This window comes from Mustelus asterias, unplaced genomic scaffold (assembly GCF_964213995.1).
Source record: "Mustelus asterias unplaced genomic scaffold, sMusAst1.hap1.1 HAP1_SCAFFOLD_35, whole genome shotgun sequence".
Classification (NCBI taxonomy): domain Eukaryota; kingdom Metazoa; phylum Chordata; class Chondrichthyes; order Carcharhiniformes; family Triakidae; genus Mustelus; species Mustelus asterias.
This window is the reverse complement of record NW_027590117.1, coordinates 4,021,391-4,040,479: the sequence shown is the minus strand read 5'-3', so window position 1 is coordinate 4,040,479 and position 19,089 is coordinate 4,021,391. Positions and strand designations below refer to the sequence as shown.

The window sequence follows — 19,089 nt, the reverse complement described above, 5'->3', positions numbered from 1 at the left end:
CTGACACACGAATGTTTGCTGTTGAAAAGGTTTCACTCGAACTGAGAACTCCATTTTCCACTGAAACCCGTTTTACTGCTGCACTGATCGCGCTCTCACACGCGATAGCTGACATATTCTCTACTTTTCCACTGAAATCTTCAATTTACCGAAACAATTGCCTTGAAATCTCATTTTGGAGCTCAGCAGGGGGATTGGGGGGAATCTTTGATTGAAAATCGTTTTATTTTACACCAGAGAAACTCGGAGATCTCATGATCAGAACAGACACACAAACACAGTTGGATTAGTCTGACCCGCCCGCTCCTTTCATACACTCTCTCTTCCACAAAATTCACACCTACACATTCACAGGACAAAACCTTTACCAACTGTAAGGTCCCAGCACGGAATGTTTTACTCTTTCCGGCCTTTGCTCCGGATGCCAGGGGGTTCGTTACAGTTTTTCACCTCAGTAACTGTTAAACACTCTGAGGCCCGCTCCCCACAGTTTGTCTTTGAATTCATTCATGGAATGTGAGTGTCGCTGTCTGGGTCAGTATTTATTGCCCAGACTAGCTGCAGGAAGGATGTTTTCCTTGGTTGGGGAATGTAGAACAAGGGGACACAGTCTTAGGATACAAGGTTCACCATTTAGAAATGAGATGAGGAGAGATTTCTTCACTTAGAACCTGTGGAATTCTCTACCACAGAAGCTGTGGCGACCAAGTCACTGCATATATTCAAGGAGAGAGAGAATTTTTTCGATTTTAATGGCATCAAGGGGTATTGGGGAAAACTGAGAATATGGAATTGCGATATAGGATCAGACATGACCACATTGAATGATGCAACAGGCTCAAAGGCCTGAATGGCCGACTCCTGTTCCGAGTTTCTGTGTTTCCAAGTTCTGATGAAAGGTCACAGACCTGAAAAACTAACTCTGTTTCTCTCTGTAGACAGATGCTGCACAATCTGCTGAGCTTTCTTTTCTGTTTCATTTCAGATTTCCAGCGTCTGAACTGAACCCAGCCAGAGTCAGCACCTTCAGGAGAGAGAGAGAGAAGAATCAGTGAGTGTCGAACTGAACACAGCCAGAGTCAGCACCTTCAGGAGAGAGAGGAACCAGTGAGTGTAGAACTGAACCCAGCCAGAGTCAGCACCTTCAGGGGACAGAGAGGTAATTAATTTAAGCCCTGTATTCAAAATCAGAAGTAGAGAGGATTTGATTTGATTTGATTTATTATTGTCACATGTATTAACATATTGTTTCTTGCGCGCTATCCAGACAAAACATACTGTTCATAGAGAAGGAAATGAGAGAGTTCAGAATGTAGTGTTACAGGAAAGAGGGAACCAACGACCAGTGAGCTGAACGTCGGTCGTAGGGCAGTTGCTGGAGTCCATTATCAAGCGTTTGAAAAGCAGTGTTCTAATCAGATAAAGTCAGCATGGATTTACAAAAGGGAAATCATGCTTGACAAAACTACTAGAATTCTTTGAGGATGTAACTAGTAGAGTTGACCAGGGAGAACCGGTGGATGTGATTTATTTCGACTTTCAGAAGGCTTTGGACAAGGTCTTACATAACGGTTTTAAGTTATAAAGTTTAAAGTTTGTTTATTAGTGTCACAAGTAGGTTTACATTAACACTGCAATGAAGTTATTGTGAAAATCCCCCAGTCGCCATACTCTGCCACCTGTTCGGGTAGATTGAGAGAATTTAGCATGGCCAATGCAACTAACCAGCATGCCTTTCAGACTGTGGGAGGAAACCAGAGCATCCAGAGGAAACGCACGCAGACACAGAGGGAACATGCAAACTCTACAAGTGACCCAAGCCAGGAATCTAACCCGGCTCCCTGGCGCTGTGAGACAGCAGTGCCAACCACTGTGCCGCCGTGCCACCCTTCTACTATGTAAAATTAAAGTACATGGGATTGTGGGTAGCGTCTTGAGATGGATAGAAAGCTGGTTAGCAGACAGGAAGCAAAGAGATGGCATAAATGGGTCTTTTTCCAATTGGAAGGCAGTGATTAGTGGGGTACCGCAGGGATCTGTGCTTGGACCCCAACTGTTCATATTATATATTAATGATTTGGACACAGGAACTAAATGTATTATCTCCAAACATGTAGATGATACAATATTGGGTTGGAGGGTGAGCTGTGAGGAGCATGCAGAGATCCTCCAGCGTGATTTGGACAGGCTGAGTGTGTGGGCATCTGCATGGCAGATGTGGTATAATGTGGATAAATATGCAGCGACCACTATGGGAATGTGGAAAATATGTAAGAAAATGTGGGTCCGTAACGCCCTTTCTTTAATATGGGGTGTGTCGTCTGGCACATTCATCAGTCTGTGTGGGTTTGTGATGATTTCTGGACTCTATTAGTAGTACCATATCTGTGTGTCAGACTGATTAGTGTCGTTCAGGATCAGGCTCAGGTGCTGTCAGTGAGTTCAGTAACAGTCTGTATCTGTCAGTGTCTGGTAATGGACATGTGCTGGAGAATGATTCTGAATCTGTCAGTCACTGTTACTCTGACTGTGTGGGATTCATTACATAACCGAAGGCTCTGGGACAGTTTAACAGTCTGGATTCATTCCACATTGAAATTTCAGTGCAGAAACAGGCCATTGATGCTGTAGGTTTTTTCAAAAAAAAATCTAATTTTTGCCTTGTATTAAATCACTTTGTGTGAGCACAATTGTGGAGGATCATGCATCTTTTCATCTAACACGCCCTTGTTAAGTAAAGGGAAGTGTAATTCACATTTTAATAATCAAATTGATTCCTTTATCATTCACTGTGTTTGGGAGAACTTTATACTTGAATGTTGAGCTCAGTTTGACTGTGAGAATTATTACAATTTCTGCCCTACACGTCTGAGGCTTTAAGTCAGCTATGTGATCTGTATCTCAGTTTGTACCAATTTATATGTATCCTTATTATAATAATCAGTGTGTGTCTCAGATTATACAATCATTTATTTCTATCTGGTATTTAATTGAATTGCAACTAATGCTACAATATTGTAGGACTGACACACTGACAATCTGATAGCGGGTGAGAATTTGGACTGGGATTTATGTATCTCCCTGTCAGTGGTACTGACTTGGGATGACATGGAAACAATGTCTGTCTCTCCTGCTCTGATTGATTGTTGGATTGAAAATGTGTCTCTGCAACCGGTTCTGCTGCCTGAGACTGTGGAACTGATGCACTCTGAGAGAGAACAGACATAATGTGTGTGAGGAGCTCACTGCACTGTTCATTGCAACTCAAGTGAGGAAACTTCAAACTAACATTGATTGGTTCAATGATTTGCCTGTCAGGAATAATTTACTCATTGTAACCCAATTACAGGTGAGGGAATAATACACAGCCCTTGTTCAATTTGATTTACTGTTGTCACATGTATTGGCATACTGTGAAAAGTATTTTTTCTTGTGCGCTATACAAGCAAAGCATACCATTCATAGAGTACATGGGGAGAAAGAAATGACAGAGTGCAGAATGTAGTGTTACATTCATAACTAGTCTGCAGCAAAAGATCAATATAAGATAGGTCCATTCAAAAGTCTGATGGCAGCAGGGAAGATGCGGTTCTTGAGTTGGTTGGTACATGATCTCAGATGTTTGTATCTTTTTCCTGTTGAAAGAAGATGGAAGAGAGAATGTCCGGGGTGCATGGGGGTCTTTGATTATGCTGGCTGCTTTTCTGACGTGATGGGAAGTGCAGACGGAGTCAATGGATGGGAGGCTGATTTGTGTGATGGACTGCGCTACTATAAGAACTGTTCGTAGTTTAAGGCGGTCTTGGTAAGAGCAGGAGCCATACCAAGCTGTGATACATCTGGAAAGGGTATTTTCTTTGGTGCATCTGAAAAACTTGGTGAGAGTCATAGCGGAAATCATAGAAATTATAGAAACCCGACAGTGCAGAAAGAGGCCATCTGGCCCATCGAGTCTGCACCGACCACAATCCCACCCAGGCCCTACCCATATCCCTACACATTTCCCTCTAACCTACACATCTCAGGACACTAAGGGGCAATTTTAGCATGGCCAATCAACCTAACCCGCACATCTTTGGACTGTGGGAGGAAACCGGAGCACTCAGAGGAAACCCACGCAGACACGAGGAGAATGTGCAAACTCCACACAGGCAATGCTGAATTTCCTTAGTCTCCTGAGAAATTAGAGGTCTTACTTAACTGTAGTGTCAGCGTGGAAGGACCAGGACAAGTTATTGATGATCTCGACACCCAGAAACCTGAAGCTCTCGACAATTTCCATTTCACCCCCATTGATGTAGACAGGGGCATGTCCTCCACGATGCTTCCTGAAGTTAATGACAATCCCCTTTGTTTGGTTGACATTGAGGGAGAGATTATTGTCGTTGCCCTAATTTACCAGATGCTCTATCTCATTCCTATAGTCCGTCTCATCATTGTTTGAGATCCGACCCACTATGGTGGTATCATCAGCAAACTTGAAAATAGATTTGAAGCGGAATTTGGCCACACAGTCATAAGTGTATAAGGAGCATCGTCAGGGGTTGAGGATACAGCCTTGTGTGGGGCACTGGTGTTGAGAATAATCATGGAGGAGGTGTCGTTGCTTATCTTTACTAATTGCGGTCTGTGGGTTAAGAAGTCTAGGATGCAGTCGCAGAGGGAGGAACCAAGCCCTAGCCATGGTGTTTGAAGATGGGCTTTGTAGGAATAATGGTGTTGAAGGCTGAGCTGTAATCAATAAATGGGAATCTGACATGGGTCTTTGTTATCTAGGTGTTCCAGGGTTGAGTGTACGGTCAGGGAGATGGCATCTACTGTGGACCTGGTGCAGCAGTAGGTGAACTGTCGTGGATCCAGGCAATCTGGGAGACTGGAGCTGATCCGTGCCATGACTAACCTTTCGAAGCAGTTCATAATGATGGATGTCAGAGCTACCAGGCAATAGTCATGAAGGCACGATGCCTGGCTTTTCTTTGGTACAGGGATGATGTCATCTTCTTGAAGCAGATAGGGACCTCAGATTGGTGAAAGGAGAAGTTAAAGATGTCTGCGAATACCCCTGCCAGCTGGTCCACGCTGGATCTAAGTGCCTGTCCCCGCACCCCATCCAGGCCAGTCGCTTTCCGCGGGTTAACTTTCAAGAAGGCTGATCTGAAGTCTGTGATGGTGACCTCGGATACAGGTTCGGCCAAGGCTTTCAGAGTGGAGGGCATCCTCTCTCTTCCTCAAAACAGACATAGAATGCATTGAGCCCATCGGGGAGAGGGGCATTGTCGCTGGCAATTCGACATGCCTTCATCTGGTAGCCTGTTATGCCTTTCAGACCTTACCATAAACGGTGGGAGTCCATGTGGCGAGCCTCGGACTCTAGCTTGGTCCGGTACTGGCACTTGGCATCTTTGATGGTTCCCTGTAGGTCACATCTGGATTTCTTTACAGTTCAGGGTCCCCTGACTGGAACCCCTCGGACCTGGACTTCAGGAAGCAGTGGATATCCCTGTTCATCCATGCTTTCCGGTTGGGAAAAACATGGATTTGCTTCTTTAGCTCAGTCTTCTATGCAATGACTAAGGAAGTCAGTTACTGTAGTGACGTACTCATTCAAGTGCTTATCTGAGGCCGCTGTACGGTCCATTCGGTGGATGGAGAAGCCCTGAGGTTGTAGGGCACTGTCCGGTGAAGCAGGTGTGGTCTGTGTCTCCGTGAAACAGAGCACACAGCAGTCTCTCAGTTCCCTTTGAAAAGTGAGTCTGGTTTTAAGTTCATCTAGATTGTGTTCCAGAGATGGAACATTTGCCAGGAGTAAGCTGGGGAGGGGGGCCTTGGAACCACATTGTTTCAGTCTCACCTGCAAGCCTGCGCGTTTCCCACGCTTCCTGGGGTGGCTGCTTCCTGTCGTGCCTGTGAGACGGTGTTTAGTCTGTGGGATCAAGGGTGTAGCTGTATCCTGTTTCCGCTTTGGTTGGTGTGTGGGTGGAGGATTTGTTGCCATGGTCACGGTTCCTGCGTCGGCAGTCGGGTCTGAGCGGTTGGGAGTTCCGGGTCGCTGTCGGGCTGCGGTTTGAGTTTGGAGGGTGTTCACACCACACTCTGGCATGGACGGGTTGAAGACCGGTTGGTGGATGGGGTCTCTGGGGTCACGGCTGGGTTCACGTGTTCGGGTTCTCCGGGTCACTGCCAGGTCGGGGTCTCCCTTCCGAGGTCAGAGGATCTCTGGTCTTGCAAATAAATTTAAAAGAGCAGTTTTAGTAATTTATAAATCTCAGTATATAATCATAATGAACATCCACAAAGGAACCCCAGTGATACAAACATTGTCAATGTGTGACTGCAGGCCTCAGTGTCTGTGTACGAGATGCATGATCAGTGGCGGTAGGTGCTACGACAATTCAATGACATTCAGATAGAACTGAAACCCTGCACTGTTCCATGAATGGGATAACCGGATGGAGCAGGGACATTTGTAATGTTCATATTTCCATTCATTGCTCCCGTGTGATTAACCAGATCGTAATCAAAACCAAACAGTCTCTGTTTAAAATGTGTCCATCCTCATTCTCACCTGGTGCCTGCAAGAGCTGCTCTTTGTCTAACTCCCCACATCCTGACTGTCTGCCTCTGCTTCCAATCTTCACTGTCCAATAACAGACAACCAGGGGAGACTGGAATTAGAGTCATTACCGTATGGAAGGAGGCCATTCGCCACATCCAGTCCATGCTGGTTCTCCGTGGAGCAATCCAGTCAGTCCCATTCTCCTGCTCTATCCCCATCGCCCGACAAGTTTATTTCCCTCAAATGGCCCTCCAAATTCCTCTTTGAAATAATTCATCGTCTCGGCTTCCAACCTCAGAGACAGCAACTTCCAGGTTGTCACTCGCTGCATGAGAAGTTCTTCCACACATCCCCCCGTGTCTCTTCCAAAACCTTCAACTTGTGCCCCCTAGTCCTAATACTATCAGTGAATGGGATCAGCTTTTCTTTGTCTACCTGAACCACACCAGCCATAATCCTGTCCACCTCTATCAGATCTCTCTCTCAATCTGCTTTGCTCCAAAAAAGATCAACCACAGCTTCTGCAACCTAACTTTGTGGCTAAAATCCCTCATTGCTGAAACCATTCTGGTCAATCTCCTCTGCACCCGCTGAACCACCGTCACGTTTCCTCAAGTGTGCTGAGCAGAACTGGACTCAATGCTTCAGCTGTGATCCAATCAGAGTTTTCGAAAGGCTCAGCATAACTTGCATGATTCTGTACTCAATGCCTGTGTCCTCATGGAGAGGGTCACTCATGTGGACGAGGAGGGTTTGAACTAAACTGGCAGGGGGATGGGCACCATTATATAGAAGTGGAAAAGAGGAATATCTAGAGAAAGAACAAAAATCACCGGCTCCAACGCATGCCTCCCTGATGAGCTCAATGCATTCTGTGCCCGCTCTGAGCAAGAGGTCAGCGAGAGCACGCGCTCCACCCTGGAAGCCTGAGATGAATCTGTATCTGAGGTCACCATTGCAAATGTCAGAGCAGCTTTCTCAGAGGTCAACCCAAGGAAAGTGACTGCCTCGGATGGGGTACCCGGACAAGCACTCAGATCCTGCATGGATCAGCTGGCGGGCGCATTCGCAGACATCTTCAACCTCTTGTTCCAACAATCTCAGGTCCCTACCTGTTTCAAGACGACGACCATCATCCCAGTACCAAAGAAAAGCTAAGCAGCGTGCCTCAATGACCATTATCCAGTGGCTCAGACATCCATCATTAAGAAGTGCATTGAAAGATCATGGCACAAATCAATTCCAGCCTCCCAGACTATCTGGATGCACTACAGTTCGCCTACCAGCGCAACAGGACACAGCAGACGCCATCTCCCTGCCCCTGCACTCAGCCCTGGAACACCTCGATAACAAAGACACTGACAGCAGACTTCTATTTATTGACTACAGCTCAGCCTTCAACACCAATATTCCTACAAAACTCATCTCCAAACTCCGTGGCCTGGACCTCGGCTCCTCTCTCTGCGACTGGATACTGAACTTCCTAACCCACAGACCACAATCAGAAAGGATAAGCAACAACACCTCCTTCACGATCATCCCCAACACTGGTGCCCCACAAGGCTGTGTTCTCAGCCCCCTACTATACTCCTGAGACACCTGTGACTGTGTGGCCAAATTCCCCTCCAATTCGATTTTCAAGTTTGCTGACGACACCACCGCAGTGGGCCGGATCGCAAACAATGATGAGAGAGTTCAGGAACGAGATAGAGAATCTGGTGAACTGGTGCAGTGACAATAATCTGTCCCCCAATGTCAACAAAATGAAGGAGATTGTCATCTACTTCAGGAAGCATAAGAGAGAACATGCCCCTGTCTACATTAACGGGGACGAAGTAGAAATGGTCGAGAGCTTCATGTTTTTAGGTGTCCAGATCACCAACAACCTGTCCTGGTCCCCCTCATGCCGACACTATAGTTAAGAAAGCACCACCAACGTCTATACTTTCTCAGCAGACTAAAGAAATTTAGCACATCAGCTACGACTCTCACCAACTGTTAGAGATGCACCATAGAAAGCATTATTTCTGGTTGTATCACAACTTGGTTTGGCTCCTGCTCTGCCCAAGACTGCAAGAAACTACAAAATGTTGTGAATGTAGCCCAATCCATCACGCAAACCAGCCTCCCATCCATTGACTCTGTATACACTTCCTGCTGCCAGCCAGCAGAATTCAGGACCCCACTCACCCCGGACATTATCTCTTCCACCTTCTTCCATTGGGAAAAAGATAGAAAAGTCTGAGGTCACGTACCAACCGACTCAAGAACAGTTTCTTCCCTGCTGCTGCCAGACTTTTGAATGGACCTACCTAGCATTAAGTTGATCTTTCTCTACACCCTAGCTATGACTACATTCTGCACTCTCTCCTTTACTTCTCTATGAAAGGTATGCTTTGTCTATATAGCGCGCAAGAAACAGTAATTTTCACTGTATACTCATACACGTGAAAATAATAAATCAAATCATATAAGATAGGAGTAGATGAAGAAGGAATCTCAGTGGAATACAAGGATAGGTTTGGAAAGCATGTGTGTAATCACACAAAGTGTCATCGAGTCAGAGGTTTACAGCATGGAAACAGGCCCTTTGGCCCAATTGGTCCATGCCACCCCGTTTTTTAACCCCCTAATCTAGTCCCAATTGCCTGTATTTGGCCCATATCTCTCTATACCTATCTTACCCATGTAACTGTCTAAACACTTAACAGACAAAATTGTACCCACCTCTACTACAACTGTGGCAACTTGTTCCAGACACTTATCACCTTCTGGGTGAAAAAATTGCACCTCTGGACTCTTTTATATCTCTCCCCTCTCACCTTAAACCTATGCCCTCTCGTTTTAGACTCCCCTACCTTTGGGAAAAGATATCGACTATCTAGCTGCCCGATGCTCCTCATTATTTTATATTAATTAGGAACAAAATGTGGAATCATTATGGGTAGAGATGAGGAATAGTAGAGGGAGAAAGACACTAGTAGGTGTGGTATATAGGCCCCCAAATAATAACGTTGAGGTAGGGAGGGCTATAAACAAGCAGATAAGGGATGCGTGTAAAAACGGAACGGCAATAATCATGGGGGACTTCAACATGCACATTGACTGGCAGACTCAAGTCGGTAAGGGTGGAATGGAGGAAGAGTTCTTAGAATGCTGTCGGGATAGTTTCCTTGAACAGCATGTTACGGAACCGACGACGGAACGAGCTATGTTGGATCTGGTATTGTGTAACGAGGTAGGTAGAATTAAGGATCTTATTGTGAAGGACCCTCTTGGGTCTAGTGACCACAATATGGTCCAGGTCGAATTTCTGATTCAGATGGAAGAGGAGAAAGTTTGGTCCCAAACCAGTGTCCTCTGTTTGAACAGAGGGAAATATGATAGGATGAGGGATGAATTGGCTAAGGTAGACTGGGAGAGCAGGCTGGCAGGTAGGATAGCTGAGGAACAGTGGAGGATTTTTAAGGAGATCCTTTTCAGTTCTCAGCAAAAATATATTCCAGCAAAAAAGAAAAGGGAGAACCAGCCGTGGATAACGAAGGAAATAAAGGAGAGTATTAAAATAAAAACAGCTGCGTACAGAGTGGCCAAAAAAAGTGGAGAAACAAGTGATTGGGAAAAATTTAAGAAACAACAAAGAGAGACTAAGAAAGCGATAAAGAAAGGAAGGATAGACTATGAAGCTAGGCTAGCAATTAATATAAAAAATGATAGTAAAAATTTTTATAAATATATAAAAAGGAATAGAGTGGCTAGAGTGAATGTTGGACCCTTGGAGGACGAGAGGGGGGAGTTAATAGTGGGAAATGAGGATATGGCTGAGTCTTTAAATAAGTTTTTTGTGTCGGTCTTCACGGTGGAGGACACAAATAGTTTGCCAAACATTAACGATAGAGGGTTGGCAGCAGGAGAAATACTTAATACAATTAATGTTACCAGAGAGGCAGTGCTGGGTAGACTAATGGGACTGAAGGTGGACAAGTCCCCGGGTCTGGATGGAATGCATCCCAGGGTATTGAAAGAAATGTCAGAGGTAATAGTGGATGCGTTAGTGATTATCTATCAAAACTCGTTGCATTCTGGGGTAGTGCCGGTTGATTGGAAAACGGCTAATGTTACGCCGCTGTTTAAAAAAGGAAGGAGACAAAAGGCGGGTAACTATAGGCCGGTCAGCTTAACGTCTGTAGCAGGGAAAATGCTGGAATCCATTATTAAAGAGGAGATAGCAGGGCATCTGGATAGAAATGATTCGATCAATCAGACGCAGCATGGATTCATGAGGGGAAAGTCGTGCTTGACGAACATGTTGGATTTTTATGAAGATGTGACGAGGGCGGTTGATGGAGGAGAACCGGTGGATGTGGTGTTTTTGGATTTCCAAAAGGCGTTTGATAAGGTGCCCCACAAAAGGCTGCTGAAGAGGATTAGGGCACACGGAGTTGGGGGTAGTGTGTTAAAGTGGATTGGGGACTGGCTATCCGACAGGAAGCAAAGAGTCGGAATAAATGGGTGTTTTTCCGGTTGGAGGAAGGTAACTAGTGGCGTGCCGCAGGGATCGGTACTCGGGCCGCAACTATTTACCATTTATATAGATGATCTGGAGGAGGGGACGGAGTGTAGGGTAACGAAGTTTGCAGACGACACAAAGATAAGTGGAAAAGTGAATCGTGTGGAGGACGGAGAAGATCTGCAGAGAGATTTGGACAGGCTGAGTGAGTGGGCGAGGATATGGCAAATGGAGTATAACGTTGATAAATGCGAGGTTATACACTTTGGAGGAAATAATGACAAATGGGATTACTATCTCAATGGGAACAAATTAAAACATGCTACCGTGCAAAGGGACCTGGGGGTCCTTGTGCATGAGACGCAAAAGCCCAGTCTGCAGGTACAACAGGTGATCAAGAAGGCAAATGGGATGTTGGCCTATATCGCGAGGGGGATAGAATATAAAAGCAGGGATGTCTTGATGCACCTGTACAAGGCATTGGTGAGGCCGCAGCTGGAATACTGTGTGCAGTATTGGTCCCCTTATATGAGGAAGGATATATTGGCATTGGAGGGAGTGCAGAGAAGGTTCACCAGGTTGATACCGGAGATGAGGGGTTTGGATTATGAGGAGAGGCTGAGGAGATTGGGTTTGTACTCGTTGGAGTTTAGAAGGATGAGGGGGGATCTTATGGAGACTTATAAGATAATGCGGGGGCTGGATAGGGTGGAGGCGGAGAGATTCTTTCCACTTAGTAAGGAAGTTAAAACTAGAGGACACAGCCTCAAAATAAAGGGGGGTCGGTTTAAGACAGAGTTGAGGAGGAACTTCTTCTCCCAGAGGGTGGTGAATCTCTGGAATTCTCTGCCCACTGAGGTGGTGGAGGCTACCTCGCTGAATATGTTTAAAGCGCGGATGGATGGATTCCTGATCGGTAAGGGAATTAAGGGTTATGGGGATCAGGCGGGTAGGTGGTCCTGATCCACGTCAGATCAGCCATGATCTTATTGAATGGCGGGGCAGGCTCGAGGGGCTAGATGGCCTACTCCTGCTCCTATTTCTTATGTTATGTTCTTATAACACTCTATAACATCACCCCTCAGCCTTGTACGCTTCAGAGAAAAACGTCCCAGTCTATCCAGCCTCTCCTTATAATTCAAACCATCAAGTCCCGGTAGCATCCTATAAATCTTTTCTGCACTCTTTCTTATTTAATAATATCCTTTCTATAATGTGACCAGAACTGTACACAGTATTCCAAGTGTGGCCTGATCAATAGAACCATAGAAAATTACAGCTCAGAAACAGGCCTTTTGGCCCTTCTTGTCTGTGCCGAACCATTTTTTGCCTCGTCCCACTGACCTGCACTTGGACCATATCCCTACACACCCCTCTCATCCATGAACCCATCCAAGTTTTTCTTAAATGTTAAAAGTGACCCCGCATTTACCACTTTATCCGGCAGCTCATTCCACACTCCCACCACTCTCTGCGTGAAGAAGCCCCCCCTAAAATTCCCTTTAAACTTTTCTCCTTTCACCCTTAACCCATGCCCTCTTGTACAACTTCGACAAGACGTCCCAATGTCTTGTACAATTTCAAATACCCAATGTCTTGTACAACTTCAACAAGACGTCCCAACTCCTGTATTCAATATTCTGTAAGAAGTTTAACAACACCAGGTTAAAGTCCAACAGGTTTATTTGGTAGCAAAAGCCACACAAGCTTTCGGAGCTCTTAGCCCCTTCTTCAGGTGAGTGGGAATTCTGTTCACAAACAGAGCATATAAAGACACAGACTCAATTTACATGAATAATGGTTGGAATGCGAATACTTACAACTAATCAAGTCTTTAAGAAACGAAACAATGTGAGTGGAGAGAGCATCAAGACAGGCTAAAAAGATGTGTATTGTCTCCAGACAAGACAGCCAGTGAAACTCTGCAGGTCCACGCAATTGTGGGAGTTACAAATAGTGTGACATGAACCCAGTATCCCGGTTGAGGCCGTCCTCGTGTGTGCGGAACTTGGCTATCAGTTTCTGCTCAGCGACTCTGCGCTGTCGTGTGTCGCGAAGGCCGCCTTGGAGAACGCTTACCCGAATATCAGAGGCCGAATGCCCGTGACCGCTGAAGTGCTCCCCAACAGGAAGAGAACAGTCTTGCCTGGTGATTGTCGAGCGGTGTTCATTCATCCGTTGTCGCAGCGTCAACGGATGAATGAACACCGCTCGACAATCACCAGGCAAGACTGTTCTCTTCCTGTTGGGGAGCACTTCAGCGGTCACGGGCATTCGGCCTCTGATATTCGGGTAAGCGTCCTCCAAGGCGGCCTTCGCGACACACGACAGCGCAGAGTCGCTGAGCAGAAACTGATAGCCAAGTTCCGCACACACGAGGACGGCCTCAACCGGGATATTGGGTTCATGTCACACTATTTGTAACTCCGACAGTTGCGTGGACCTGCAGAGTTTCACTGGCTGTCTTGTCTGGAGACAATACACATCTTTTTAGCCTGTCTTGATGCTCTCTCCACTCACATTGTTTCGTTTCTTAAAGACTTGATTAGTTGTAAGTATTCGCATTCCAACCATTATTCATGTAAATTGAGTCTGTGTCTTTATAAGCTCTGTTAGTGAACAGAATTCCCACTCACCTGAAGAAGGGGCTAAGAGCTCCGAAAGCTTGTGTGGCTTTTGCTACCAAATAAACCTGTTGGACTTTAACCTGGTGTTGTTAAACTTCTTACTGTGTTTACCCCAGTCCAACGCCGGCATCTCCACATCTTCAATATTCTGACCAGTGAAACGAAGCATGCTGAATGTCTTCTTCACCATTCTGTCCACCTGTGTCTTCACTTTCAAGGAGCTATGAACCTGTACCCCGAGATCTCTTTGTTCTATAACGCTCCCCAACTCCCTGCTATTAACTGACTAAGTCCTGCCCTGGTTCGATCTACCAAAATGCATCACCTTGCATTTGTCGAAATTAAACTACATCTGCCATTCGTCAGCCCACTGGCCCAATTGATCACAATACTGTTGCAATCCTAGATAACCTTCTTCACTGTCCACTATGCCAGCAATCTTGGTAACATAGTGGACAGTGTGGTGAATAAGGTTGGTGAGTTAGAAGCACAAATAGCCACATAGGAACACAAGAGAGTGTCAATGTTGAAAATGCGGTCTGGAAATGGAGAGAACCGGGCGATTACTATTCAATACAATGTGAACAGAAAAGAGAGAAGGGTAAAAGGTAGGTGTGGTGAGAAGGAAATAGAGCAGCAAATCTACAGGCAGATCATGCATTGTAGATACAGAATTAATTCCATTCTCACACAGACTGACAGGAAGGTTGACCACATGATCCAAGTGTCTGGAGGTGGTCACTTGAGTAACAGTGATCATTGTGTCACAAGCTTGATATTAGCGAGGAACAATCTAAAGTAGCACTTCTGAACGGGAAGAGGACTAACCTCAATGGGAGGAGCTGGAATTGAGCCAGAGTAAACTGGAGCCAAAATCTGACAGGAAAAGCTGTCACAGAACAATGGGTGATCTTTCAGGAGATGTTTCAGGTACAGACTCGGTACATTCTAATCAGGGTGAAAGGGAGGGGAACCAAAGCCAGGGCTCCTTGGAGGATGAAGAAGATAGAAAGTATAATGAAACAATGAAGAGGCCATTTGATTGAGTTTTTTGAAGGGGTAACCAAGAAGGTAGATGAGGGCAGTGCAGTTGATGTTGTCTACATGGACTTTAGCAAGGCCTTTGACAAGGTACCGCATGGTAGGTTGTTGCATAAGGTTAAATCTCACGGGATCCAGGGTGAGGTATCTAATTGGATACAAAATTGACTTCTTGACAGAAGCCAGATGGTGGTTGTAGAGAGTTATTTTTCAAACTGGAGGCCTGTGACCAGGGATGTGCCTCAGGGATCTGTGCTCGGTCCACTGTTATTTGTCATTTATATTCATAATTTGATGAGAATATATGAGGAATGGTTAGTAAGTTTGCAGATGACACTACGATTGGTGGCAGAGTGGACAGTGAAGAAAGTGATCTCCAATTGCAAGGGGATCTTGATCAATTGGGCCAGTGGGCTGACGAATGGCAGATGGAGTTTAAATGCGAGGTGATGCATTTTGGTAGATTGAACCAGGGCAGGACTGACTCAGTTAATAGTAGGGCATTGGGGAAAGTTACAGAACAAAGAGATCTAGGGGTACATGTTCATAGCTCCTTGAAAGTGGAGTCACAGGTGGACAGAGTGGTGAAGAAGGCATTCGGCATGCTTGGTTTCATTGGTCAGAACACTGAATACAGGACTTGGAATGTCTTGTTGAAGTTGTACAAAACATTGGTAAAGCCACACTTGGAATACTGTGTGCAATTCTGGTCACCCTATTTTAGAAAGGACATTATTAAACTAGAAAGAGTGTAGAAAATATTTACTAGGATGCTACCGGGACTTGATGGATTGAGTTATAAGGAGATGCTGGATAAACTGGGACTTTTTCTTCTGGAGCGTAGGTGGTGATCTTATAGAGGTCTATAAAATAATGAGGTGCCCAGATCAGCTGGATAGTCTATATCTTTTCCCAAAGGTAGGGGAGTCCAAAACTAGAGGGGAGAGATACAAAAGTGTCCAGAGGGGCAATTTTTTCACAGAGGATGGTGAGTGTCTGGAACAAGCTGCCAGAGGTAGTAGTAGAGGCGGGTACAATTTTGTCTTTTAAAAAGCATTTGGATAGTTACATGGGTACAATGGGTATAGAGGGATATGGGCCAAATGCGGGCAATTGGGATTACCTTGACTTTGTTTTTTAAAAAAAGGGCGGCATGGACAAGTTTGGCCGAAGGGCCTGTTTCCATGTTGTAAACCTCTATGACTCTATGCATATCAGAAGAATTCTTCAAGTGAGAACCATTAGAGTGTGGAATTCACACTCTATCTGTCCATCTCTGTTACTGTATGAGAATGTGGAGTTAACTCATTCCCGCTATCTGTCAATCTGTACATGAGAGCACGATTCACTCTGTCAGTCTCTGTTACTGTATCTCAGGGTGGAACGACAGTGAATTTCTTCCTGTCAGTTTATTTGAGGATGGATTAATTCTCTGATGTGTCAGCCTGTATTCGTGCAAGTGAGTGTGGAATTAAATTGATTCGCCAGTCTCAGTTCCTGTGTTTCAGTTTGCAATTACCTCTCTTGGGGCATCTTGACAAGTACATGAATGAGATGGGAATAGAGGGATATGGTCCCCAGAAGCGTTGGGGGTTTTAGTTAAATCAGGCAGCATGGTTGGTGCAGGTTTGGAGGGCCGAAGGGCCTGTTCCTGTGCTATAATTTTCTTTGTTCTCTGTCCTACCCTGGGGGTTGATTTGCTCAGTTGGCTGGACAGCGGGACCGTGATGCAGAGTAACCCCAACAGCGTGAGTTCATATTCCTGTACCAGCTGAGGATATTCATGAAAGGAGAGAGTAGCCTATGATCATCTGGGACTGTGCTGAATTTAGCCATTACCTTTCTGTCCATCTTTGTTAGCGTATGTGAATATAGAATTAATTCTGTATCTGTTATTCTGCATTACTGTATGTGAATGGGGCATTAACACTGTTCATCTCTGATTTGCACATGAAGCTGGAATTAACTCTTCTCTATTCTTTATCCTTTACTGCAGTGTGGCATTAACACTCTGTCAATCTCTATTACTGTGTGTAGATGTGGAATTGACTCAATCAATTGATAATAATGTCTGTGTCAGTGTCTGATAGTGTATGGAAGTGGGTCACTGTCAGCTTAGCAAACTGCAGCGAGTGGAGGCTGATTCCTGAGATGAAGGAGTTCTCTTATGAGGAAAAATTAAACAAGTCTGGCCAATTTTCAGTGGAGAAGAATGAGTGAGGATCGTACTAAAACATATAAGATTCTCAAGGGCTTGACAGTGTAGATGCTGAGTGGGATGTTGCAATGTGTAGGGGGAAACTGGAACTAGAGGCACAGTTTAAAGATAAAGCATCTCCAATTTAAGATGGAGATTAGGAGGAATTACTTATTTTAAGGGAACCTTAATTTTTGTCATTGAATAGATTCAATCTTGAGTTAGACAGATTTTTGAGCTACAAGAGAATCAAGGGTTATGGGGACAGGTACTGAAGTGGGGTGGAGGCCACAATCAGATCAGCCATGATCTTACTGAATGGCAGAACAGGCCTGATGGGCTGAATGGCCTTCTCCTGCTCCTTTTTCTTATGTTCTGGTAGTGTGTGTGTGGGACTAACTCTTTTTCTCAGTCTCTGTTACAGTTTTCAGTGTGGAATTAACTCAGTCTGATACTGCATATCAATGTGGAATTGATTCTCTGTCCAACACTTATTGTATGTGAGTGTGCAATGATTCTTTAACTGTACAAGACACAGTTAATGATCTTTGATCAGAAGTGTTTTGACCCTACTGCTCTCAAATTTACTCAGAATTAAACCCATCACTTTCTCCTGCTTCTACAGACCAAAGTCACCCAAAGAAAAACATACCTTCACAGAAACTGAGGGGTCAAATTCCAAAACCAACATCCAGCTTGATTCAAAATCGCTCTTAATTTGTCTATTTCAGGCCTCAGTTTTCTGAGCAACAGCTGCAATAATTCACAGGTGAAATCATGTGGACGCTGGACATCTGAAACAAGGTGAAAATTCTGGAATACACAACAGGTCAGGCAGCATCTGTGAAGAGAGAAACAGAGTTCATGTTTCAGCTCACTGACAATCAGCCTACAATAAACTACTTGCTGATATCTGCTCATGGCGGCCGCAGTTCCCACATGAGGAGGTAATGGTGTAGTGGTATTGTCACTGGACTTGTGACCCAGAGGTCCAGTGCAATTCAATGGGACCTGATTATCACCTCAGCACAGTGTGCAATTTGAGCTCAATTAAAATCTGGAATTAAAGGTCTAATGATGGCCATGTTGTAAAAACCCATTTGGTTCACTGATACCCCTTTAGGAAAGGAAACCCACCCACATTACCTGTTCTGGCCGACCTGTGACTCCAGACCCACAGTATGTTTTTGACTCTTTAATGCCCTCTGAAATGGCCTAACAAGCCACTCAGTTCAAGGGAAATTAGTGCAATAAATGCTGGCCAAGCCAGTTATGAACACATCACATGAATGAAAACAATTATCTGCGCCCCAGAAAGCGCTCTATCCAACACACTGACTTGCCCAGGCACTGAGAATGGGCACGCTCCCCAGGGGCAGCTGCAGGACAATCGGTGCAGGAACTTTCCTCACTGCCACTTGTCTCCCATTCCACCAAGCTGCCTGTGTCCTTTTGAAGTTTCCCACTTTCCTCCTCACAGTTGCCAATGCCTCCAAGTTTGGTGGCGTGTGGAAATGTTGAGCTTGTGTCCTGTACACCAAGGTGTTTGTTTGTTCTTTGTGTGTGTCATTAATATATATCAGGAAGAGCAGGGCTCCTAACACCGAGCCCTGGGGAACTCCACTGGAAACCTTCCTCCAGTCTGAGAAACAACCATTAACCACTGCTCTCTGTTTCCTCTCACTCACACTGTTCCATATGGGGCGGTGAGGATGGCCTCGCTGCACCATCCGCTTCATGGTGCCGCTCCCTCGCCGCACGTCCGCCGGACCCGGGCGCCTCGGCTCCGACCTCTGACTCGGTATTACTGCCGCTGCGCGCGACCCCGCTGAACTTCCGGGAACAGCACCGCGCATGCTCCGCGCAGACATACGGTTTCCGAGGACGCGGCCGAATGGCAGCTGCGCCGTGCGGACCATTCTGAATGAGATCGACCATATTCACCCGCGCGCTGTATCCTGGGTTAGTTATGGTGTTGAAATGCCGGCGTTGGACTGGGGTAAATACAGTAAGAGTTTTAACAACACCAGGTTAAAGTCCAACAGGTTTATTTGGTAGCAAATGCCATTAGCTTTCGGAGCGCTGAAATCTAATGGCATTTGCTGCCAAATAAACCTGTTGGACTCTAACCTGGTTTTAATTAAACTCTTCCTGGGTT

The 19,089-nt window shown here is 45.4% G+C and overlaps 1 long non-coding RNA gene across 1 annotated transcript; it reads right to left on the bottom strand.

The window, feature by feature from the left end:
* Positions 1 to 215: 215 nt before the first annotated feature.
* Positions 216 to 18,741, bottom strand: LOC144482348 (uncharacterized). The gene is made up of 3 exons (XR_013495945.1): positions 18,620 to 18,741; positions 17,584 to 17,772; positions 216 to 6,221 (listed from the first exon to the last, which is right to left on the bottom strand). It is a non-coding gene; the product is annotated as an uncharacterized LOC144482348 (long non-coding RNA).
* Positions 18,742 to 19,089: the final 348 nt, after the last annotated feature.